This window comes from Oncorhynchus mykiss, chromosome 7, assembly GCF_057628025.1.
Source record: "Oncorhynchus mykiss isolate SJ-2025 chromosome 7, ASM5762802v1, whole genome shotgun sequence".
Classification (NCBI taxonomy): domain Eukaryota; kingdom Metazoa; phylum Chordata; class Actinopteri; order Salmoniformes; family Salmonidae; genus Oncorhynchus; species Oncorhynchus mykiss.
Window position 1 is genome coordinate 73,535,087 of NC_143028.1, and position 26,822 is coordinate 73,561,908.

At 41.5% G+C, this 26,822-nt stretch overlaps 1 protein-coding gene across 5 annotated transcripts in view; it reads right to left on the reverse strand.

Moving 5' to 3' along the window:
• cdh22 (cadherin 22) overlaps positions 1-2,870 on the reverse strand; it is a 252,061-nt gene extending 249,191 nt beyond the window's left edge. Inside the window, exon 1 of one of the 5 annotated variants that reach the window (XM_090242334.1) lies at positions 2,643-2,870. The gene's annotated coding sequence lies outside the window, so the exon portion shown is untranslated. The remainder of the gene's footprint in view (positions 1-2,642) is intronic. The other 4 variants (XM_090242335.1, XM_036984156.2, XM_090242336.1 and 1 more) reach the window with 4 other exon arrangements.
• Positions 2,871-26,822: the final 23,952 nt, after the last annotated feature.

A 26,822-nucleotide genomic window follows, 5' to 3' on the forward strand; every position in this document is an offset into this window, starting at 1 on the left:
GTTTATAATAGCAATAAGGCACCTCTGGGGTTTGTGGTATATGGCCAATATACCATGGCTAAGGGCTATATCCAGGCACTCCACGTTGCGAAAATCCCTTAGTCGTGGTATATTGGCCATACACCACACCCCTCTTGCCTTATTGCTTAATTATAAACTGGGTTGTTCGAGCCCTGAATGCTGATTGGCTAAAAGCTGTGGTATATCAGACAATATGCCATGGGTATGAAAAAAACATGTATTTTTACTACTCTAATTATGTTGGTAACCATTACCCATATACCACACCCCCTCATGCCTTATTGCTTAAATATACCACGGCTGTCAGCCAATCAGTATTCAGGCCTCGATCCACCCAGTTTATAATGTCTGATATACCTTATTGGTTAAATATGAGCATGACCAGGTTTAATAGATGTCATAGACAACATTCATTTGGGAGCCTATGGATCTAATAGACACAAATGTTCCACCCTCGTCCTATAGTGTTACCGTGGTAAAGGTCTATAACCAATGCTCCGCCAAGGTCAATATGAGTTCAAGCGCAATCCCTAGCGGCTTTCAGAGTCTGCTAATTCTTGTTGTGGATCACAATCCTAATTGGATAATTACACTCATTGATTGGATGGTGAAAGAAAGAGGCCCTCCCCTCTCGCTCGGTTTCCCCAACCTATTAAATTAGAGTCTAGTAGTGAGAACTAGCAACCTCCCAAAACTCTCAAGAATTTAACTTGGACACTTCTGACCTCCAGCAAGGTCAGACAGCAATAACCAGGTGTAAAAAGTACACAGGCTAGCCAACCCCCCTGGTCACAAATCAGATTTATTGGGAGTAGGCAATATTTTATTCTGCTCCTCATCCTTGGTAGTAGACTGTATTCATTCTGGTCTATATTAACAGTATTGCACTTTTCACGTAGCCTACTTTTGGCCAGCTAATAGCTTAACCACCGAACAAGAAACGTTATGGACTAAATGTTAGAATCCTGTTGCTGCAGGATCATTTTGCTGTGACAATATAGGTTAGGTTTTTAATTAAAAACTAAAAATATATATATTTTTGGATACATCTGTCATCTACCCGAAGGAAAATGCAAAACATTGCGAATTAGGTTAAAACCATCATCAGTCTGAATGACCGACTCTAGAGGGGTTGAGACCAGACCTCTCCTTAGAATGCAGTACTTTTCTGAAGGATATGCAAGCACATTAATGGAACAATGGAATAAAGATTGTCAAAGGATTCAATCACTGACTTATTGATTTCTAACTATCTGGAGTTATACAGCATAAGTTTGGCATAATGTACACTTGGCAAAAGAAAGGCAAAAATGTAATATGAATGTATAAAGAAAGGTATGACTGAATAGGCCAACATAAAACCTAATCTAATGTATGCTATAGAAGAGCCACACGGTAAGCCATATGATACAACCTAACTAATAAAAATTGTTGTCACCGATTTGGGTGAAATGTCCAACAAAGAACCCCAGAAGGCAAATAACTGGAGATGGAGCATTTCATGTGTAAAACAGCACATCACATTATAACTGGAGGTATTGATGATGATAATAATAAATACAAAAATATTATTATTAGTAGTAGTAGTAGTAGTAGTAGTAGTAGTATTAACAACTAACTGAGCCTTAAAACGTGAAGTGGATATGCCGCTATGACAGGTAGCCTTGATGTGGACATGCAATGTACAGCCTAACGCACACGTCCAACTTCCATGCACACAAGAGTCTGCGCATCAAGTGTCAACTCCAGTCGTTTTCAGAATGTGTGAAACTCGCCTCCTCCCAACAATGCCAATTCATTATCATTTCTAAAGAATATCCCATATGCAGTGAACTGACAGTCGCTCCATACAGTGTTTTATTTCATTCTCTCCCTTTACCTATCGTTGCGCAAATAAATAAAAAAATGTGCTGTGCGTGTCCCATTGAGTGCATCTGCATCGATTACATAGGGTTTGCAGTCAAAATAGTATCAATCTATTCAATAATCTAATGCATAGGCTACTGCAGGACGCGGCTACTATACTATAGTGATGTGTTTTCAATAGCCTACCTCAATTCCTTAATAAGTAGCCTGGCATTTTAAGTTTTTTATTTTTATTAGACTTTCATTCCCTGAACTCAGTGACCAATAATAGATCTCCAGACCAAATACACATATTGCGCAACCCATTATGCCTTTCTTTTTTAATTCATATAATTTAAAATATCTTCTGACATAATTAGATTTAAAACAAGCTGCAAACAAGTTCACTGTGAACCGATTATCTACATAATGCACGAGATGGACAGAACATTGCGTACGGTCAATAGTTATTTCACTTGAGATATCTATCCGCCTTCATCAGTGTAGTGATGCAAAATGGCAACAAGTTCGATCTTCGATTTAGCCTAATTGCATCGTTAATCGCCCATCACTAATGAGAGCATATCCATGAGAACTGGCAAGGCATTCTCCCGTCGGTTGCCATACAAAACTCTCCAGTTTTCAATTCTATTTCCTCTCATTTCCCTTGAACTACGATATTGAAGAGGGAAACGAGCGCGGAAAGAAGTCGCTCATACAGCCGGTTTATACATGTCCAAATAAATGCAAAAGTAGACTAAACAATATGCTCGTACCTTTTTACGTGGGATAATGTCAAAGACTCGGGTAGCAAGTTGGAGAGACTGGTCCTGTCTATCCGACTTGCGTTTTTTCCAAAATGTATGATCCTCTTTGAGCAGCAGCAGCAGCAGCAACGGCGGCGGACAGTCTGAAGCGCAGCTACACTCATCCACCCTGCCACCACGCTTTTATTCGTCTTCTTTTTGACAGGACAGAAACACACTGCATGGAAAGCCCCTTGTGGTGATGGAGAGAATTTATAAATTAAAGTGAAGGAGAGAGCGTTCGTTGAGAGTAGTGAGATTAAACCTTGCTGCATTATATAAACCATTCACCCCCTTTTTTCACAACTGCCACCAGTTTGGAGCTAAAACATTTACAACAAAGACATATTGACCTAGTAAAATAAATAGTGTAAAAAAAAAGTAGTAGTTCAGAAAGTATTTAGACCCCTTGACTTTATGTTACAGCCTTATTCTAAAAATTGATTCAATTATTTTTTCCCCTCATCAATCTACACACAATGGCAAAGCAAACACACACACACACACACACACACACACACTTTTATTGTATTAAAAATAAAACAAATATCAAATTGAAATAAGTATTCAGACCCTTTACTAAGTACTTTGTTGAAGCACCCTTGGCAGTGATTACAGCCTTGAGTCTTCTTGGGTATGATGCTACAAGCTTGGCACACCTGAATTTGGGTTTCCTTTCTCAGATTAAGCTCTGTCAGGTTGGATGGGGAGAGTCCCTGCACAGTTATTTTCAGGTTTCTCCTGAGATGTTCGATTGGGTTTAAGTTTGGGCTCTGGCTGGGCCACTCAAGGACATTCAGAGACTCGTCCCAAAGCCACTCCTGCATTGTTTTGGCTGTGTGCTTAGGGTCTTTGTTCTGTTGGAAGGTGAACCTTCGTGCCAGTCTGAGGTCCTGAGCGCTCTGAAACAGGCTTTCATCAAGGATCTCTCTGTACTTTACTTCATTCAAAATTCTCTCGATCCTGACTGGTCTCCCAGTCTCTGCCGCTGAAAAACATCCCCACAGAATGATGCTGCCACCACCAAGCTTCACTGTAGGGATGGTGCCAGGTTTCCTCCAGATGTGACGCTTGGCATTCAGGCCAAAGAGTTCAATCTTGGTAGGGCGGGCTGTCATGTGCCTTTTACTGAGGAGTGGCTTCAGTCTGGCCACTCTACCATAATGGCCTGATTGGTAGAGTGCTGCAGAGATGGTTGTCCTTCTAGAAGGTTCTCCCATCTCCACAGAGGAACTCTGGAGCTCTGTCAGAGTGACCATTGGGTTCTTGGTCACCTCCCTGACTAAAGCCCTTCTCCCCCGATTGCTCAGGTTGGCCTGGCGGCCAGATCTAGGAGGAGTTTTGGACATTCCAAACTTCTTCCATTTAAGAATGATGGAGGCCACTGCGTTCTTAGAAACCTTCAATGCTGTATACATTTTTTGGTACCCTTCCCCAGATCTGTGCTTCGACACAATCCTGTCTCAGAGCTCTACGGACAATTCTTTTGACCTCATGGCTTGGTTTTTGCTCTGACATGCACTGTCAACTGTGGGACCTTACATAGTTACACACTAAATGCATACACACTAAATGCATGCTCTTCAACCGATCGCTACCTGCACCTACCCGCCTGTCCAACATCACTACTCTGGACGGCTCTGACTTAGAATACGTGGACAACTACAAATACTTAGGTGTCTGGTTAGACTGTAAACTCTCCTTCCAGACCCATATCAAACATCTCCAATCCAAAGTTAAATCTAGAATTGGCTTCCTATTTCGCAACAAAGCATCCTTCACTCATGCTGCCAAACATACCCTTGTAAAACTGACCATCCTACCAATCCTCGACTTTGGCGATGTAATTTACAAAATAGCCTCCAATACCCTACTCAACAAATTGGATGCAGTCTATCACAGTGCAATCCGTTTTGTCACCAAAGCCCCATATACTACCCACCATTGCGACCTGTACGCTCTCGTTGGCTGGCCCTCGCTTCATACTCGTCGCCAAACCCACTGGCTCCATGTCATCTACAAGACCCTGCTAGGTAAAGTCCCCCCTTATCTCAGCTCGCTGGTCACCATAGCATCTCCCACCTGTAGCACACGCTCCAGCAGGTATATCTCTCTAGTCACCCCCAAAACCAATTCTTTCTTTGGCCGCCTCTCTTTCCAGTTCTCTGCTGCCAATGACTGGAACGAACTACAAAAATCTCTGAAACTGGAAACACTTATCTCCCTCACTAGCTTTAAGCACCAACTGTCAGAGCAGCTCACAGATTACTGCACCTGTACATAGCCCACCTATAATTTAGCCCTATCAACTACCTCTTTCCCAACTGTATTTAATTTATTTATTTTGCTCCTTTGCACCCCATTATTTTTATTTCTACTTTGCACATTCTTCCATTGCAAAACTACCATTCCAGTGTTTTACTTGCTATATTGTATTTACCTTGCCACCAAGGCCTTTTTTGCCTTTACCTCCCTTCTCACCTCATTTGCTCACATTGTATATAGACTTGTTTATACTTTATTATTGACTGTATGTTTGTTTTACTCCATGTGTAACTCTGTGTTGTTGTATCTGTCGAACTGCTTTGCTTTATCTTGGCCAGGTCGCAATTGTAAATGAGAACTTGTTCTCAACTTGCCTACCTGGTTAAATAAAGGTAAAATAAATAAAATAAATAAATAAAAATAGACAGGTGTGTGTCTATCCAAATCATGTCCAATCAATTTAATTTACAACAGGTCAACTCCAATCAAGTTGTAGAAACATTAAGGATGATCAATGGAAAGAGGATGCACCTGAGCTCAATTTTGAGTCTCATAGCAAAGGATCTGAATAATTATGCAAATAAGGTATCGGTTTTAGTTTTTTTATACATTTGCAAAGATTTCTAAAAAACAGTTTTTGCTACGTCATTATTGAATATTGTGTGATTGATTGATTGATTAATCCATTTGAAAATAATGCTGTAACGTAACAAAATGTTGGCAAAGCCAACGGGTCTGAATACTTTCCGAATGCACTGTATAAAGGATTTTTTTCAAATAAAAAAATGCAACATGTAACCATTTCAAATATTTTACTGTTACAGTTCATATGAGGAAATCAGGTAGGAGCGTGGATCAGAAAACCAGTCAGTGACCATCATTTCCCTCATGCAGCGCAACACATCTCCTTCACATAGAGTTGATCAGGCTGTTGAATGTGGCTTGTGGAATGTTGTCCCACTCCTCTTCAATGGCTGTGGGAAGTTGCTGCATATTGGTGGGAACTGGAACACGCTGTCAAACACGTCGATCTAGAGCATCCAAAACATGCTCAATGGTGAGTATGCAGGCCATGGAAGAACTGGGACATTTTCAGCTTGCAGGAATTGTGTACAGATCCTTGCGACATGAGGCTGTGCATTATCATGCTGAAACATGAAGTGATGGGAGGTGGATGAATGGCACAACAATGGGCCTCAGGATCTCGTCACGGTATCTCTGTGCATTAAAATTTCCATTGACAAAATGCATTTGTGTTCGTTGTCCATAGCTTATGCCTGCCCATACCATAACCCCACCACCACCATGGGGCACTCTGTTCACAACGTTGACATCCGCAAACCGCTCACCCACACAACACCATATACGCTTTCTGTCATCTGCCTGGTACAGTTGAAACCATCTGTGAAGAGCACACTTCTCCAGCGTGCCAGGCGAAGGTGGGCATTTGCCCACTGAAGTCAGTTATGACGCCAAACTGCAGTCAGGTCAAGACCCTGGTGAGGACGATGAGCACGCAGATGAGCTTCCCTGAGACAGTTTGTGCAGTAGTTCGTCGGGTTGTGCAAACCCACAGTTTCCTCAGCTGTCTGGGTGACTGGTCTCAGATGATCCCGCAGGTGAAGAAGCCGGATGTGGAGGTCCTGGGCTGGCGTGGTTACACATGGTCTGCGGTTGTGAGGCCGATTGGCCATACTGCCAAATTCTTTAAAATTATGTTGGAGGCTGTTTATGGTAGAAAAATAAATATAAAATTATCTGGCAACAGCTCTGGTGGACATTCCTGAAGTCAGCATAACAATTGCCCACTACCTCAAAATTTGAGACATCTGTGGCATTGTGTTGTGTGACAAAACGTAACATTTTAGTGGCCTTATTGTCCCCAGGCAAAGTGGACTTGTGAAAAAAAACAATTAAACCTTAATTTAACCAGGTAAGCTAGTTGAGAACAAGTTCTCATTTACAACTGCGACCTGGCCAAGATAAAACAAAGCAAATGATCATCCTGTTCAATCAGCTTCTTGATACGCCACACCTGTCAGGTGGACGGATTATCTTGGCAAAGGAGAAATGCTCAATAACAGAGATGTAAACAAATTTGTGCACAATATTCGAGAGAAATAAGCTTTTTGTGCACATGGAACATTTCTGGGATATTTGTTTTTTCCGCTCCAGAAACATGGGACACTTTTCATGTTATTATTATTTTTTTTTTTCAAAAAAATAAATACAAGTTATTCAAGCCTACCAGTAAATTAGCCTACCGGTAGATTTGTAACCCTAATCATGGTGCTATATGACAGATGGCATATTGTAAGTGGCATCTTCAGTTACATTAGCCTACAGGTATGTGGATCTCATATTGATAGTGATAATGAGGCTTTCCTTTATAGGCAGGGGATGGTAGCTTGTTATATTAACTTAGTCTAGACTAGTTCCTGACTAAGGAAATAGCTATTGAATATTATTATGTTTTCCTCGGTGAGGTGTTGAAACAGTGGCAGTGCCAATCCCTCATGCTTGTAATGAGAACCAAACAGTAGCAACATAAATTCCCCAGCTATAGTGAAAGACAAACAACAAGGGGATCAATCATGGCTAGAAACAGAACATAAGACAAATAAAAGGTCTTTAACAGGGCACTGTAATCCATTGATGGCCAAACCACTATTGACTAACCCTCATAATACTGGATACCAGGTGGTCAGATTGATATTCAGGCTAAATAGGGGTACAGTCTACTACGGTCTACAATATGTTACCATAGTGAGTACTGTAGTTACTGTTGTAGATTACATTATGAGCTCGTTCTAGAGAGTTCAGAGCGCACACTGGACGCTCTGGTCGAGGAGTAGGGTTGATCTGAGCGTTCTGACCTCACAACAGCAGTCAAGCACACAAGCAAATTGGCTAATGTTGGCTAGCTACTTCCAGACAAATGAGAGAATACCTCACTCTTTACTTATCCAGAGCATTGGTGACTGTACTGCTGCTGGCAACAATTTAAATATGTTTTTTTTGTCAATGTTTGGCTGAGCATTCTTAAATCCATCAGTTATTCTGCGCTCTGGGAGTAGATGGCCAGAGTGAATTTACGAATGCTCCTGTACATGGAAGATTGCATGTGTAGCGGTTGGCTAAATGCTCAGCTACTGCCTTTATGTACTGCTTGTAGTGTACTGAGGTAGGGTCACCCCACATTTAGAAACACATTGGCTTTTCTGAATCAGTGATATTGACAGTGCTTCCTGAGTACATTGTGTTACAGTGCAGGTCTTGAGTTTGCTCCCGGTAGTGGAGAACTTTCCACTCCATCACACACATACAGGGTTGGGCAGGTTGGATATATTTTAGTCAGTGAGTCCCATTGAGACCAAGGTCTCTTTTTCAAGGGTCCATTGCGAGACAAGACCAGCAGCAATTACACAAATAGATACTACAATAAAGGCAGGAGCAGGAAACGCAAAGAAAAATACAAAAACACAATCATTAAACAACAAGAGGTCCTCTACCAACATCAAGCACAAAGAACCCATTCTTTTCAAAATTGCCTTGAGATAATATCCCCTCATTTTGGTAGGAAGAATGTGAAAACGCAATAAACATAATCATTGTTATTTCTGGCTGTTCAGATTATTTTTTATAGCACTATACATTGTCTTTGTATGTCGGTGTGTGTGTGCTTGCGCGTGTGTCAACCGTCATTGTTTGATGGCAAGAGAAGAGGAACAATAAACCAGAGGCCACCTGGTCACAAAGCCCAATGTTATGTTAATGCGTGTAAATACACCACAAAGCACAACAGTTGACGCTTTGCGGTAGCCTGGGTGCCAGTCTTTTAGCTAACATTCCACTTCTTGGAGTGTCAAAACGTAGGGAAAGAGAGTTTGGAAATGATTCTCAAATAACCCCACAGAAACCTTAAAAAAAAAAGGAAACCCAGAGACAAAATATCAATCTGGCGTATAATGCCATTTTGGCCCTCTGGGTTTTATGTTTTTATTGAAGGATTGTGGGTGTTGTGTGTTGTTTAAAAAATATATATATTTCCAAACTCTTTCTCTACATTTTCCTTACAGGCTATTGCAATTAAGCTTTGAGTAACCTGTCAGTGAAATGCTTAAAAGATTTCATCGTGTTTATTTTCACAGCAAGCAACTTACTCTGTAAACAATTGTGTCAAAACAACTAGAGCAGGAGTTAATCTTTGTTCTTATACTTCTGCTGTTCTATTGCCTCTGACTGTTTTTCTGTAATACATTTAAAAATGTCATGAATGTCATATGGAACAATTTAAATATAAAGCCAAATACGATTTTGATGGGGTGAAAACATCTTCATACTAATGAGGAACATAGAGCAAAGGAACCACCAGTAGAGAGAGCACAAACTATTTTTATTTAACCAGGTAGACCAGTTGAGAACAAGTTCTCATTTACAACTGCGACCTGGTCAAGATAAAGCAAAGCAGTGTGACACAAACAACAACACAGATATACAATGTGTGCAAATGAGGTGATTTTAATAAATATATATATATATATATAAATAGTGATTGTCATTGGAAAACAACATACATAGATCCTTTTTGGTTTTTCATGCTTTGAAATATGTAGGGCTGGAACCACATAACAAAAATATGTTTGTTTTTTATAGACTGGACAAAATATAAAACGCAACATGTAAAGTATTGGTCCCATGTTTCAGGAGCTAAAATAAAAGATCCCCAAAATGGACAAAAAGCTGATTTCTCAACAACAAAAATCACACATTTCTTTACATCCCTGTTAGTGAGCATTTATCCTTTGCCAGGTGTGGCCTATCAAGAAGCTGATTAAACAGCATAATAATTACACAGGGGCACCTTGTGCTGGGGACAATCAAATGAGCTGTTGGCAGAAAATTAAGCCGCCTTCAAAGTCGTCTTAGAGAATTTGACAGTACATCCAACTGGCCTCATAACCGCAGACCACGTGTATGGTGTTGTGTTGGCAAGTGGCTTGCTGATGTCAACATTGTGAACAGAGTGCCACATGATGGTGGTGGGGTTATGGTATGGGAGGGCATAAGCTACGGACAATGAACATAATTACATTTTATTGATGGCAATTTTAATGCACAAAGATACTGTAACGTGATCCTGAGGCCCATTGTCATGCCTTTCATCCACCGCCATCACCTCATGTTTCACCATAATAATGCACTGCCCCAAGTCGCAAGGATCTGTACACAATTCCTGGAAGATGAAAATGTCCCAGTTCTTCCATGGCCTGCATACTCACCAGACAGGTCACCCATTGAGCATGTTTGGGATGCTCTGGATCGATGTGTATGACAGCGTGTTCCAGTTCCCGCCAATATCCAGCAACTTCCCACAGCCATTGAAGAGGAGTGGGACAACATTCCACAGCCCACAATCAACAGCCTGATCAACTCTATGCGAAGGAGATGTGTCACGCTGCATGAGGCAAATGGTGGTCACAGCAAATACAGATCCTCTCTCACCAACCTCTATTTTTTAAGGTATTTGTGACCAACCGATGCATATCTGTATTCCCAGTCATGTGAAATCCATAGATTAGAGCCTCATTTATTTAAATTGACTGATTTCTTTGTTTGAACTGTAATTCAGTTAAAATCTTTGAAATTGTTGCATTTATATTTTTGTTCTGTTTGAAAATTATGCCAAATCTCCACAAGTTAGAATGAGGATAAAAACACACATTTCATAAAAAACACCCAATAGCTCTTTAAAAAAAAAAGTTATTTGAGGACAGAATGTTCCTGGTAAGCCCCAAATACCCACATTCAGATCAAAACATCAATGAAAAGAGGAAGGCACTGTCCCAATAGTACCATGGGCTACACACAGTTATCTGCACATTGACAGATATCTGACGTATCAGTCTGTATCAGCCCTCTCGCAGTACACATCTTCCCTGTGATTAGAAAAACATTAGATATCGCCTCAATCTGAGAAACCTCCCCAAGGCTAAACCAGCATCTATCCTAAACGAGCTAGCTAGCAGCTCTATAAAAAGGTTGCCCTGATCATCTCCACTGATTTGATCTCATCAGCTCTGAGGTAGTGAGATCCTTTGAAAGGTTTCTGTTCTGTCACTGCGGCCCTTCAAAGTGGCATTCACCTAAACAATGAAATGTTAAAACCTCGAAACCTCAACAACGGAGTTTGAGGTTTTGGAAAGAAAAAGCCAATCGTGCAAAGTATTAACGCTTTCCTTTGCAGACCCTTAAAGCCAGCATTTACACACGAGTAGAAGAGGTTTAGAGGGGGAAAAAAACGCTGCACGAGTGTGAAGCATGAAAGCGTTCCTGTTCTCTTCTGATTCATTTGGTTGTCAGCAAAGATCATAATTTACCTAAACACTGAAATATAACACCGAATTTGTCGAGGGTTTGAGGAAAGAAAACGCCACACGAGTGCGACGTACAGTATGAAAGTGCCTCAGATTTTCTTTCTTCACTAATGCGGATGTGACTTAAGTTTAGGGAAAGCAAAGAGTCTGACTCATTTCCAAATGGTCCAGGAGGCTAAAAATAGACTCATCTTTAGAAGATTCATCTTTCTTTACTCCTGGAAGAAAGAGGACGGAAATCCAGTTATTTTTTTAAATATAGTTTCTTTAAATCACATAATATTACCACTGCATTATGTGGATTGGTTCTGGAACATGGAAGCAATGTATTGCATCCCAGTCTAATCTTCAGGCAGAAATGTAATAGGTGCGAAAATATGACATCATTCTATAAGAATATATGAGAAGAAGAAAACAGTATGGTCCCTTGCCCTGCTGTTAACATATTCACATCACATGACATCTTTGTTGTTGTTTCTGAGCATGAGGATTGAGACATGAGTAAATAGTATGCCACGATATGCAGTAGCTGACAAAGGTCAGGAAATGACTATTTAAATGTGTTTACATGTCGTACTCAATTAATGACGTGCACTCTCTTCCACTCAGGATGAAAATGTGTAGGTTCTTATGACTGTAGGATCATGGTGCTCATGAAGTAAGCACACTGTTGATGCCCAATGTCAAATTACTATGTGGAGAGAATATTTAGGAGGCTCTAGTCAAGGACTGGTAAGAACATTTCTTTGAGGAGATGCCGCAAAATAATCCCTAAAGTGTTATCGGCTGTTAGGGAAATGGGTTTGTGGCTTTGGAGGGGGAAAAAAAAACAGAGTAAAAGCAATCAAGGCTTTAAATAAAAAGGCATTTTGAAAGTGTTTCATGTGAGGGCAAAGTCACATCGACTGTAGCTAGCATTCAGGTTAATTTCTGAATAATTACTCTAGTGCTCAATGGCATTGCTCTCCCATGGCAACAGCCTGTTTATCTGCTATTGCTACTGTAACAAGCCCCCTACTCCTAAGCAACTTCTCACCTAGTAAGCCATGGTTGAAAGGAGAATTTCTTAAGTACTGTGAAATAAAAGGTTACGATTGCTTTTAAATGGCTGTTGCTATATTGTGTTTATACAACCTGAAGTTACAAAGGGAACCGAGAACTATAATGTCCTTAAAACACAAACACACCAATTTAACAGTATCGGTTTCGGGCCGATTACAACTCACATGGGGAAGAGACGTTCTCCCATCATTGACATCATTGAGGGGCCGAGACTCTCAGGAGCGTCCACCGTGGTGAATTGAAAAGTGTGGAAGGCTGAGATTACAGCGGTGAAGAAGTTTGATTTGACACAAGGTCAGAGGGAGCGCTGATTGACGAGTCTGATTACTGACTGTGCCACACAGGGCCGGGCTTTGGCAGAAGCTCCCACTGCCGGGCGTTTCAACCGACAATCTCTCATTCACAACATTGCCGCCACTCGACAAGCTGACACAAGCGGGCGCCCTGATAGATGGACCGGGTCGAGAGATGGAGAGATTTAAAAAAAATGCACGGCAGCAGGCACCGACTAAACAGCAGCCAGGAGGGGGATTACACAGACACTGAAAAGGCCTATGTGTCCTTTCAATTTCCCATTAGACATTGGGACAGTTACAGCAACGTGTTCAATGATAGATAGAGGAATTCATCGAAAGTAATTAAGAAATTGGTCAACCAATCAAGCTACTTTTCCAGACAAGTTCATGTTAAACACTGCAATCAGAAGAAAATATGTATTACATCGTATCTCAGTGAGATGGTCACTACATGGCCCTGGCCAGCACCACACATGCCTAAGAGCATGATTAAGAAATGGTATGAGGGAAAGATTGGGAATTCAGCCAGGACACCGGGGTTAACCACCCCTAATCTTATGCTAAGTGCCATGGGACCTTTAGTGACCACAGAAAGTCAGGACGGACACCTGTATAACATCCTATCTGAAAGACAGCACCCTACACAGGGCAATGTCCCCAATCACTGCCCTTGGAATACTTGTTTTTGTGTTGGCCCTCCAACACAACTTCCAGCAGCGTCTGGTCTCCCATCCTGGGACCAACCCTGCTTAGCTTCAGAGGCAAGCCGGCAGTGGGATGCAGGGTGGTGTGCTGCTGGCCAAATGTACACTATAAGATAATCATTCATATAAAGACTATTTCAGCACATAGATCACATTTGCAGTAGGCTAGGTATGTGCTGCTAACAAACAATTAGCCTAGCGAGAAAAGGCACATATAAAATGCTTCCCTCCCAACAACACACTCAAAATGGGGCTACTTACATGTTGTAATGATGCACACAGTATCACAGCAAACTTTTATAGCTAGCTCTGCTCACATCTGTCCATTTCCTCACATTATCAAATTAGCCACGCCCAGTAGGCGCACACCAGCTGGCTGATTGGAGGACACACGGGAGCAGTGATTTGTTTGTGGTCGGGCCAATCAGGGTAGCTGTAAGGATGAGTGAGCCATATGATTGGGTTAGGATTAGGGTTAGATGATTGGCTGGCTATGATATGCAGAATGTGAATCCGTGTTTCCGGGTTTTCGATGCCATTCCATTCACTCCATTACAGCCATTATTATGAGCCGTCCTCCCATCAGCAGCCTCCACTGATAGAGAAATGCAGTGTTATCACTCCTCAAACGTCCGGGTTTTTAGCTTAGCTGACGTCTTTATTTGTCAGACATAATGTAGGATGATAGGATAATAAACTGCATACATAATGTTACACACAGCATCTGAAACCTACTAATCCCTCCATTGAGTCTCTTGGCCACAGTAGTCGTTAGCATGACGAAGAGGAGGACATGGCCAAGATTTGAATATCGAAGGACAGTAGTCTGTATGAAGTTACATACATATACTGTACATAGCACCCTAACTTTTCTTCTATAAAGAGCTTCAAACACCTGCTCAGAATATAGATGGCAAAACTGTAATCTATGCACTAAGCATGTTAAGTATGCCATGGAGCCCTAGTAGTGCTGGGAGAGAAGAAACCTGGGTTCAAATAGTATTTGAAATCTTTCATATACTTTGAGTGTTTACTTTAGCCTGTTTGGAGTGCCAGATAGACAGGTTTTGGTCTTTTGAGGCTAACTGGTTCCATTGAGTCCGACAAGCTCAATCAGTATTTTTAAGATTCAAATGCGATTTGAACCCAGGTCTGGAAGAGAGTCGTACCACACGACACGTTCACTAGCCCATATCAAGTTATGGAACATCTCACGGAGCTTCAGTGTAGCCATAATAATTACAGATGTAGTATTACTTTGATACTTATTCATGCGAGAGAACCACCCTTGTGTCCTAGGACTGTCATAATGACGTGGGACTTTTACACCGGCAAAAACATTTCAACGCAAATAAATGGCTTCAATGGCACTTGTACATTTCTTTCTAATTGATACCCATCAGAACACCACTGAAGGACACATTATAGGCCATTAATTCAAGTTGTAAGTAACAGTTCAGCTTGCCATTAAAGTTGTCTGTGATGCTATTACCGGGCTGTTCATAAAACCCGACATGTTGTGACATTTATGTTGATAGCTGTATGAGAAAATGCTGACTTGAAGGAATATTTGTTTAGTCAACACAGGGAACATGTACAATATATACATGTGGTCATTAAATCTCTCTCTTGCATGTCTGGATGTGGATGGATGATACTACTGTATGTAAAAAAGAAGACAACAAAGGAAGCAGATGGGCATAGAGGGATAGTTAAGTTTTCATGTTAAGAACCTTTAGATGGCATAGAGGGATAGTTAAGTTTTCATGTTAAGAACCTTTAGATGGCATAGAGGGATAGTTAAGTTTTCATGTTAAGAACCTTTAGAGGGCATAGAGGGATAGTTCGTTTTCATGTTAATAACCTTTGTTTCAGTCCAATAATACACAGAAATCTAATAAAATCAAAGTTTATTGGTCGCACACACAGTTTGCAGATGTTGTCTGAGGTACAGTGAAATGCTTCTGTTTCTAGCTCCAACAATGCAGCAATATCTAGCAATTCAATAACAATACACACATCATCCACATATCACAACAAGCAGTGTCAGAGTACAGAATATAAATAAATATATATGTATGTGAATAGTGTGTATAGACAGCATGGACAGTATATGAATAGAAAAGGTGTGGAACAGCAGTAGTTATATAGGATGAGCCATGACTAGAATATGAAGTGGGTAAAAACACAATGTAAATATTATTAAAGCGACCAGTGTTCAATGTCTATATACATGGGGCAGCAGTCTCAGCAACCGGCTAGTAACAGTGTCTAAGGTTCAGGGCAGAACAAATATTCCAAATGTGTAAATTGTCCTGAGGTGCCTGTAGCAGTAACAGTACCTGTAACAGTAACAGTGCCTGCAGCAGTAACAGTATCTGTAACAGTAACAGTAACAGTAGCAGAAACTACCCGTAGCAGTAACAGTACCTGTAGCATTTACAGTAACAGTATCTGTAGCAGTAACAGTATCTGTAACAGTAACAGTACCTGTAACAGTAACAGTACCTGTAACAGTAACAGTACCTGTAGCAGTAACAGTAACAGTACCTGTAGCAGTAACAGTACCTGTACCTGTAGCAGTAACAGTATCTGTAACAGTAACAGTACCTGTAGCAGTAATAGTATCTGTAACAGTAACAGTAACAGTGCCTGTAGCAGTAACAGTACCTGTAACAGTAACAGTACCTGTAACAGTGTGTAATCCTCACATATTCCATATTATTAGACAGAGAACAATGGTAGGCTACATATTCATTCTAGGGACTGAAATGCTGGCTGCTTTTATCTGCCAAGACAGTATTATAGTAAAGGTATTCCAGACACAAGACCTTGCGACTGTTAACCCAAAATCTTAGCTGTTCAAGAGATCTGAATCATTTAACAAGAGGTTAGGTTAAGGTCACTGCAGTATATAGGCCTATGTAAGTACTTTTTTGGGGGGGGGAGAGTTTGAAGCGAAATCTCTACTCAAAATGTTATGTTTTTTATTCTTGACCATTTAAATTGGCAGTGCAGTCAAAAACGTGATTTTCCTGTATAAAAAAAAAAATCCACATTATGAGGTGGAAATAACGCTCTGAAATTGAGAAAATGATAATGCCCTTTTAGTCTAAGAGATATTGGAGCCAAAAAAAATGGAATTGCAGCCGACAGCATGACATCACAATCTGATTTGATTATTCTGACCAATGACCAGTCATCTTTTATTTGCATATGTATCATCCTACTTTGAAGGGGTAAGCGGGGTAGGCTCTAGAGTCTAGACGATCCTATCCACCAATCAGGGCTGTGAGCATTTCAATGGAAAAAGTAGGTTATGGGAAATAAAAACATACATTTTGAGTTATTTTCATAAAATAAACACACTGTGATTTATTAGCCATACAGTTATGATTTAAATATACAATTAAAAAGACTGCACGTGGGGCTTTAAGAATTTACATAACATATCTAGCACTTCACAAGATACATTTTTCCATGATATCCCACCTAAAAGGATTCCACTCTCACTTATACATACCGAGATCTCTACCGAACTGTGTGGAAGTCTGCCATGGAGGCGGTATTGTGTGCTTTTGAAAATGGATGAACGCTTCAGTAAATATCTTTGCTGTTTTCCATCACATCTCTTTGTACCCGCTCTGTGTCATCAGCCTCTCTCTTCTCTCCCTCCTTCCTCAAAGCACTACGTCTTGAAGAGACATTTTATCTTTTCACACATCATCTCAATGCTTGATCACTCCTCGTCTTTGTAGTGAAGAACACTGGCAGATAGAGAGATAGAGAGATTCATCTTTATCAAGCACATAAATGGTTACACAATATGAAAAACCCCGTGAGGACCTCAAGGTGGAAAAAGTTTGAGAGAGAATACTAAGAACTCTTGGTTCCATCCCAAAAGGCACCCTATAGGCTGCCCTCCGTAGAGCACAACATGTTATCAGAGTCCTATGGTCCTGGTCAAAAGTAATACATTATATAGGGAGTTGTTTGGGATGCACACTATATATTCACCCTGGGAGGTTACAAGTATAACCAGGAAGGTTGTGCCTCATCATTCATACATAACTAATAGGTATTGAGTGTACTCATAGATATACACATTTGTATGTGTTTTTCCCCATATAGGCAATCAGAAACAATGCCTCATGCAAATTAACCTTGATAGTGAAAAAAACATTCATACATGACTTTCACGAGATAAACAACAACAACAACAACAGCAATCAAACCGTTTGTTTTTTGTAAATGTAAAGAGATATTGCGCAAGGTAATGAAAATTCAGCTGCATATTTCCCCTCAACAGTTACTAATTCTCTTATTTTTCAAGAAAATGTATTCTGCTGACTGATGTGCTTTTGTAATAGCCTAATAGTATGCCACTGGCCCATCATTCAACTTGAACTGATAGAGACAAGAATATATTGATTGAGAGGCCTGCTCTGCTCCATGATTTAATAGAGAGATATCATTTTGCTTCATTTTCAATTTCTGCAACCTTTGAGGAGAAAAGATAATAACAGAAAAACATGAGACATCGTTCACAATTACAGAATATTTAAGTTTGAGAGTCATAATTGCATGGGCAGTCGAGACCAAATCAAGTAATACTAAATAACATAATACAATTATCCCACCTGGCAGGCCGCTCCTACCAGGTGATGTGGAAAGGATTTGTGTCTGCCCCGTGTATTCTCACTACTGGTGTACCCTAGTGTCTACTGGGCCTTCTCCTCTTCTCTCTATACACCAAGTCACTTGACTCTGTCATAGTCTCACATGGTCTCTCATATTATTGCTTTGCAGATGACACTCAACTACTATTCTCCTTCCCCCTTCTGACACCCAGGTGGCAGACATCTCAGCTCGGATGTTGGCCCACCACCTCAAGCTCAAACTCAACATGACGGAGCTGCACTTCCTCCCGGGGAAAGCCTATCTGCTCCAAGACCTCTCCATCAAGGTACACAACTACACGGCGTCCCCCTCCCAGAGTGAAAAAAACCTTGACGTGACCCTGGACAACACCCTGTCATTCTCTGCAAACATCAAAGCTGTGACTCGCTCTGCATGTTCATGCTCTACAATATCCGTAGAGTGCAACCCTACCTAACACAGGAAGCGGAGCAGGGCCTAATCTAGGCACTTGTCATCTCCCATCTGTACTACTGCAACTCACTGTTGGCTGGGCTCTCTGCTTGTGCCATCAAACCCCTGCAATTTATCCTGAATGCTGCAGCACGCCTGGTTTTCAACCTTCCCAAGTTCTCCCATGTCATCCCGCTCCTCCACACACTCTACTGGCTTCCAGTCAAAACTTGCATCCCCTGCAAGATCATGGTACTTGCCTACAGAACAGCAAGTGGAACTGCCCCTCCCTACCTTCACCTCCCTACCTTCACCCCTCTGGTCTCCTGGCCTTCCCACCCGCCCTGGCACCCGAAAGGTGGAACCAGCTTCCCCATGAAGCTAGGAAAGCAGAGTCCCTGCCCATCTTCTGAAAACATCTGAAATCCTTATTCTACGAAAAGTATCTTAAATAATCTCACAGCACCCCACCCCCTCACACCCCGTCCGTCTTGTTGAGGGTTCGTAGCTTCAACCCAGCAGCACACACACACACACACACACACACACACACACACACACACACACACACACACACACACACACACATATGGCTTTTCAGCCTTTGCCATAGCTTGGATTCAGAGCTATTTATTTCATAGAACACAGGGTATTCTTTAATAACCTTTTTGGGATAGGGAGCAGCATTTTCACTTTTGGATGAATAGCGTGCCCAGAGTGAACTGCCTCCTACTCTGTCCCAGATGCTAATATATGCATGTTATTATTAGTATTGGATAGAAAACTCTCTGAAGTTTCTAAAACTGTTTGAATGATGTCTGTGAGTATAACAGAACTCATATGGCAGGCGAAAACCTGAGAGAAATCCAACCAGGAAGTGGGAAATCTGAAGTTTGTAGTTTTTCAAAGCTTGGCCTACAGAATACACAGTGTCTATGGGGTCAAGTTGCACTTCCTACGTCTTCCACTAGATGTCAACTGTCTTTAGAACCTTGTTTCAGGCTTCTGCTATAAAGGAGGGGGGAATGGGAGCTGAATGAGTCATGGGTCTGGCAGAGTGTCTCAGGCTCGTGACGCGCGCTACCGACAGAGTTAGCTCTCATTCCAGTGCTCTTCTTCAGACAAAGGAATTCTCCAGTTGGAACCTTATTGATGATTTATGTTAAAAACATGCTAAAGATTGATTCCATACATCGTTTGACTTGTTTCTACGACCTGTAACAGAACTTTTCGAGTTTTTGTCTGGACGAAGTGCTCGCGCCTCAGGAAGATGGATTACTGGGCTGAACACGTTAACAACAAGTGGCTATTTGGACATAAATTATGGACTTTATGGAACAAATCAGTCATTTATTGTCGAACTGGTAAGTGAATATTTATAATGTTACTTCTAACTTCTGTTGACTCCAACATGGCGGAAAATTTCTTTGTCTGGATTGGGCTCTGAGCGCCGTACTCAGATTATGCTTTTTCCGTATAGTTTTTAAAAAATCTGACACAGCAGTTGCATTAAGAAGTCTATCTTTAATTCTGTGAATAACACTTGTATCTTTTATCAATGTTTATTATGAGTATTTCTGCAAACTCACAGGATGTTTTGGAATCAAAACATTACTGCACGTAACGCGCCAATGTAAACTGAGATTTTTTTATATAAATATGCACATTATCGAACAAAACATACATGTATTGTGTAAGATGATGTCCTCTGAGTGTCATCTGATTAAGATCATCAAAGGTTAGTGATTCATTTTATCTACATTTCTGCTTTTTATGACTCCTATCTTTGGCTGGAAAAATGTCTGTGTGTTTTTTTGACTTGGCTATGGCCTAACATAATCATATGCTGTGCTTTTGCTGTAAAGACTTTTTGAAATTGGACACGAATTGTAGATTAACAAGATGTTTATCTTTCATTTGCTGTATTGGACTTGTTAATGTGTGAAAGTTACATATTTAAAAAAATATATTTAGAATTTTGCGCGCTCCTTTTCAGCGGAATGTTGTCGAGGGATTCCGCTAGCCTGCCCTAGAAAGGTTTTAATTGAAGCTTCTCTAATGTCAAACGTGTAAAGTGTGGAGTACCACAGGGCAGCTCTCTAGGCCCTCTACTCTTTTATTTATATATATAAATATATATATATAATTTGTAAAAACTTTTTACCCATTTTTCGTCATATCCAATTAGTAGTTGCAGTCTTGTCACATTGCTGCAAATAATGTACGGACTCGGGAGAGGCGAAGGTCGAGAGCCATGTGTCCTCGAAAACACGACCCATGCCGCTCTGCTTCTTGACACACTGCCCACTTAACCCAGAAGCCAGCTGTACCAATGTGTCGGAGGAAACACTGTACAACTGGCGACCGATGTCAGCGTGCATGCGCCTGGCTGCCACAAAGAGTTGCTAGAGCGCGATGGGACAAGGACATCTCAGCAGGCCAAACCCAGATGATGCTGCACCAATTGTGAGCCACTCATGGGTCTCCTGGTCGTGGCTGGGATCGAAACCAGATCTGTAGTGACGCCTCTAGCACTGCTACACAGTGCCTTAGACCGTTGCACCACACAGGAGGCTTCTCTTTTTTACCAATGACCTGCCACTGGCATTACACAAAGCCCATTCCAAAACTGACTGCAACTCTTCGTTAACGGTTTCAGTGACTTCATTAGATGTGGTTGCTGATGCATATGGGTTGAATCACCAATATTATATGTACATACAATGCCTGTGTCCATGTATATTGGTGATTCAACCCATACGCATGCTAAATTACTAACATTTACATTTAAATGTACAAGGTAAAGGGGAAGTGTATAATTGGCCTATAGCGGCTAAATGCTAGCAGCAATAACGCTAATACCATATTCTAAAGAAGAACCAAACATCTGTGGTTTTTACAAGACAATAATACTCTTTCCAATATTATAACAAGAAAAACTTCAGCAGAACAGACATGCAAGACATATGCGTGACATTTTTGTTTTCCTGCCTTTCTGCCTTACTCAGTATCTGAGATAGAGCCATTCAAAACAAGTCTTCTCTTGTTTATCATTCACACTCGACCACAGGTTGAAGGTTGAATCCTTACACAGATGCAGAAGATGTTACATGGCATATGTTATTGTTGGCTCTATTTCAATGTTTCAACATCGTCCTGTAAGACGTGCTATCATTCAAAAGAAAGACCGAAGAGAAGCCAACCTGTCTCATTCAATACCTGTGAATACACAAAAGCTGTATATTTTCACAGTGTATAGCAGTGTTAAATGTAATACTATTCCCCACATACAGAGTGAAGAGACCACAGGCACATCCATAGCCAAACACTCCAGAATTGGATTCCATCTCCAATGCCCAGAGCATATAGAACAGGCCATCTTGAATTGGATTTTTATTTTTTATATATATTTGGATAGTGTTCCCTGTAACCTTCCACTCCAGCTCAACACAGACAGACTGGATACGTTCCAAATGGCACCCTTTTCCCTATGGGCCCTGGTCAAAAGTAGTGCACTATAAAGGAAATAGGGTGCGATTTGGGACGAACAGACTCTTAGAGCGGAGCACCTGTGTCAGCTTACACCAATGTCATCCATCGTTGTACGATCCAGACAGTTCCTGTGCACCAGTGACATCCAGGCATGCAGTGGGCAGGAGTTTGGAACATATGGACATGCAAATTTGACAAGACGTAAGGGTAATTCTGGGATGTTTTCCAGTGCACTGATTTCTAATTGGTAAAAAGAGAATCTTGTCTGCTGTAGAGCCCGTGTATTTTTCACCTTGGCCCTTTGTGGACACAATTGAACTTATTTTGCATTTAATATCTGAAATGTATTGAATAGGAATTTAGTTAATCTTATAATCTAATAATATATATGGAATTTAGCAGGCGCTAAATATAGATGCCATTTAGGAGACGATCATGCATTCATACATTTTACACACAGGTGATCCAGGGAATCAAATTCTCTATCCTGGCATTGCCAGCACCATACCTACTGAGCTGCATAAGACTGCATAAAATAGATATGTAGTGGATGGCTTTGTTAGCTTCACTACTTCTTTTTTTATTTTATTTATTTTACCTTTATTTAACTAGGCAAGTCAGTTAAGAAAAAATTATTGTTTTCAATGACAGCCTAGGAACAGTGAGTTAACTGCCTGTTCAGGGGTAGAACGACAGATTTGTACCTTGTCAGCTCGGGGGTTTGAACTTGCAACTTTCCAGCAACCTTCCAGTTACTAGTCCAATGCTCTAACCACTAGGCTACCCTGAGACCCAAAACCCTGTCGAAAGAAATGGCTCTGATTTTCTGGGTCAGTGGTATTCTCTGTGCTCTGTGGAGTATGTTGTGTTGTTGTGGGTTTGAATCCCGGGTCTGCTGTGGCTGGATGATCTGTGATATACACCACATTAGTTTAAGTTACTGTAGTACCTTAACCACCATGTAAAGCACTGAACAGTTGTCTGGCTACCTTTATATGTCATGAACATCAACAAATCCATGATCAGCTTGATTCACCTGCTAAATGTTCCTAGCAGCCAACAGTATTTTTCCTTTTCATTGTTGCCAAATTCTGAACTCTCAAGCCATCTCAGCTGCCATTCAATACACATGCAGTATTTTCAGCGAAAGGCCATCCCAACAATACACTCCCAGCCGGCTGTGAGAGCTAAGCGCTATAAGTATGGGGAAACAGATTACAGCTCTGTTCATAGTTAAAGTGTTTGTGTTATTCCCCATCCTACCAGTCCCCTATCTCTACCAAGCCACTGACACTATCAGGTCGCTGCAGTGCATGTGTTTATTCCCAGCTCCCTCTCTCTTATCAATCTCTCTGCTAAAATGTTTAAGACAGAGAGAAAATCAAAACTTCTCCCTTTGAATTTATTTAATAGCTTTTATCGTTTGAATTAGGAATTCAGTAGCATTCACTAGGCACCAGGGAGGGGTACAGTACAGAGAGGCACTGGGAGGGAGGGGTACAGTGCAGAGAGGCACTGGGCAGGGAGGGGTACAGTACAGAGAGGCACTGGGAGGGAGGGGTACAGTGCAGAGAGGCACTGGGAAGGGAGGGGTACAGTACAGAGAGGCACTGGGAAGGGAGGGGTACAGTACAGAGAGGCACTGGGGAGGGAGGGGTACAGTACAGAGAGGCACTGGGAAGGGAGGGGTACAGTACAGAGAGGCACTGGGGAGGGAGGGGTACAGTACAGAGAGGCACTGGGGAGGGAGGGGTACAGTACAGAGAGACACTGGGGAGGGAGGGGTACAGTACAGAGAGACACTGGGGAGGGAGGGGTACAGTACAGAGGCACTGGGAGGGAGGGGTACAGTACAGAGAGGCACTGGGGAGGGAGGGGTACAGTACAGAGAGGCACTGGGGAGGGAGGGGTACAGTACAGAGAGACACTGGGGAGGGAGGGGTACAGTACAGAGAGGCACTGGGGAGGGAGGGGTACAGTACAGAGAGACACTGGGCAGGGAGGGGTACAGTACAGAGAGGCACTGGGAGGGAGGGGTACAGTACAGAGAGGCACTGGGGAGGGAGGGGTACAGTACAGAGAGGCACTGGGAGGGAGGGGTACAGTACAGAGAGACACTGGGGAGGGAGGGGTACAGTGCAGAGAGGCACTGGGAGGGAGGGGTACAGTACAGAGAGGAACTGGGGAGGGAGGGGTACAGTACAAAGAGACACTGGGGAGGGAGGGGTACAGTACAGAGGCACTGGGAGGGAGGGGTACAGTACAGAGAGGCACTGGGAGGGAGGGGTACAGTACAGAGAGGAACTGGGGAGGGAGGGGTACAGTACAGAGAGACACTGGGGAGTGAGGGGTACAGTACAGAGAGGCACTGGGGATGGAGGGGTACAGTACAGAGAGACACTGTGGAGGGAGGGGTACAGTACAGAGAGACACTGGGGGGGAGGGGTACAGTACAGAGAGACACTGGGGGGGAGGGGTACAGTACAGAGAGACACTGGGGGGGAGGGGTACAGTACAGAGAGACACTGGGGGGGAGGGGTACAGTACAGAGAGACACTGGGGGGGAGGGGTACAGTATGGGTATGGTGACTGCAGTTTGTGACTCTGGGTTCCTATTTGTATTCAGAGAGTCTTGGCATATGAAAGTGTCCAGTATCTTGTGTCCATAAAAGCCAGAACCAGTTCTGTGGGTGACCATTAATGAGAATCTATGTACTGGGCCTTATTAAATGTTAATGACACCTGCCTGCCTGCCTGCTGGCTGCCTGAAATGATCCCTACCAATCATCCACACAGGGAATGTCAAATTGCCTGGAATAGAGGCCCATATGGATTCAGATGGATATAGATTCTCACATACAGTATAATTATCAAACTACTGGATCAGAATGATTCTGTACAAGTAGCAACTACTTCGGCAACACTTTATTTTGCAGTACGGAATATATACAATATTTACTTGAATGTACATGGTAAAATCGTAATTATAGAGCAATGACCTATTAATTACTTGTTTGTTTCTTTGGGATTAATTTAAACAAGTACAACTGGGGACCATTTGGTACCAGGTAGTTACCAATTGTGTGGAGTTGTTTGAAGTATGTACAAGAAAGTACCATTTGTTACTACATAAATTTCTGATAAATACTTGTGGAAGCAGTATTGTAAAATATAGTGCTGCAATCACTGTTTCAATAGGATCTTACACTACCGTTCAAAAGTTTGGGGTCACTTAGAAATGTCCTTGTTTTTGAAAGAAAAGCTAATTTTCTGTCCATTAAAATAACATCAAATTGATCTGAAAAACAGTGTAGACATTGTTAATTTAGTAAATGTCTATTGTAGCTGGAAACGGCAGATTTTTTATGGAATATCTACATAGGTATGCAGAGGCCCATTATCAGCAACCATCACTCCTGTGTTCCAATGGCACGTTGTGTTAGCTAATCCAAGTTTATCATTATAAAAGGCTAATGATCATTAGAAAACCCTTTTGCAATTATGTTTGCACAGCTGAAAACTGTTGTTCTGATTAAAGAAGCAATAAAACTGGCCTTCTTTAGACTAGTTGAGTATCTGGAGCATCAGCATTTGTGAGTTCGATTACAGGCTCAAAATGGCCAGAAACAAATAACTGGCAACCGGGTGATCAAATGAAGATCTTACATCTGTATAAAGTCTCATTACAGAATGGTAATGAGGCCTGTTATAAATAATGGAACATGTTACTTTGTACTGTTATATGAAATTCACTGTAGGTTGGCCAATTTTATCACCTCTACTTCCCTTTATGTATCTCCAACAGTGATGAATAAAACATTCACCAATGTCTTTGTCTCTAAATCCACAGTACAGACTTGTGGTTTGTTGCAAATAAATGTATGCCAGCTTTCTGTAGACAAAAACAAAACAGAGTGTGTTAATGGAAAGTAGCATACAGGGAGACTGTGTGTGGGCTGCATTTACATACTCTGTGCTACTACGAAGATACCTTAGCATGGGTGCTTAGCATGAACAAGCTGACAATTGCAGTACTCATGGGTGTATTAATTAGTGCACACCGTAGCAAAATGTTTTGCAGTGAATATGAGCGTTTCTTATTGGACAAGTTCAGGTTAGTCCTCACTGTTTCGTCTCGTTTGCTACCGTTTGGTTCAGAGTGAATAAACCCCTGGTTATACCTCACAAGGTGTACCTTTGTACAATAATTTAAAAGATGGAATATAAGTGTGTTTGTTTCCATGGAAACATCACAATCTATGAGAGGCTCTGGTCCCCATGCTTCTTCCATGTGTCCTGGTCAGACTGTATGATGTATAGCACGTCAGGCTGTAAACTATAAGCTATGAGCTTTTATTATCGTGTGTGCGCGCTTGCAAGAGGGGGAGAGAGAAAGAGAACAAGTGCGAAAGAGAGAGAGAGAGAGAGAGAGAGAGAGAGAGAGAGAGAGAGAGAGATAGAGAGAGAAGGTCATCTTAAGGGACTCTTCCCCCAAATCCTTTGAAAAGTCACCATATTATAGTCCAATTTAAATGTAGGACTATTACCAATGTAGGACAATTACTATTACTTGTGAACCACAGCCTCGGAATCAAACAGATTATAGATTTTTTTTAAATGACCCAAACACATTTTGATCAAGTAGACTTTTGAAGATGCTACCATGTTCAATATGTTGATGTTTGAGGTCAACTCAGCCTTTTCAATTGTACATAACTACATTAAAACATGCAGGAAAAAAAATCCAATGGTTGATCATTCACATGCACCTATCCATGACATGGCTTTCTTCCATTGTGATCTGGGGATTTCTCTCTCCATTGGCAGTAGGATTATTTTTACATCTTCTGAGTATTCCTTTGG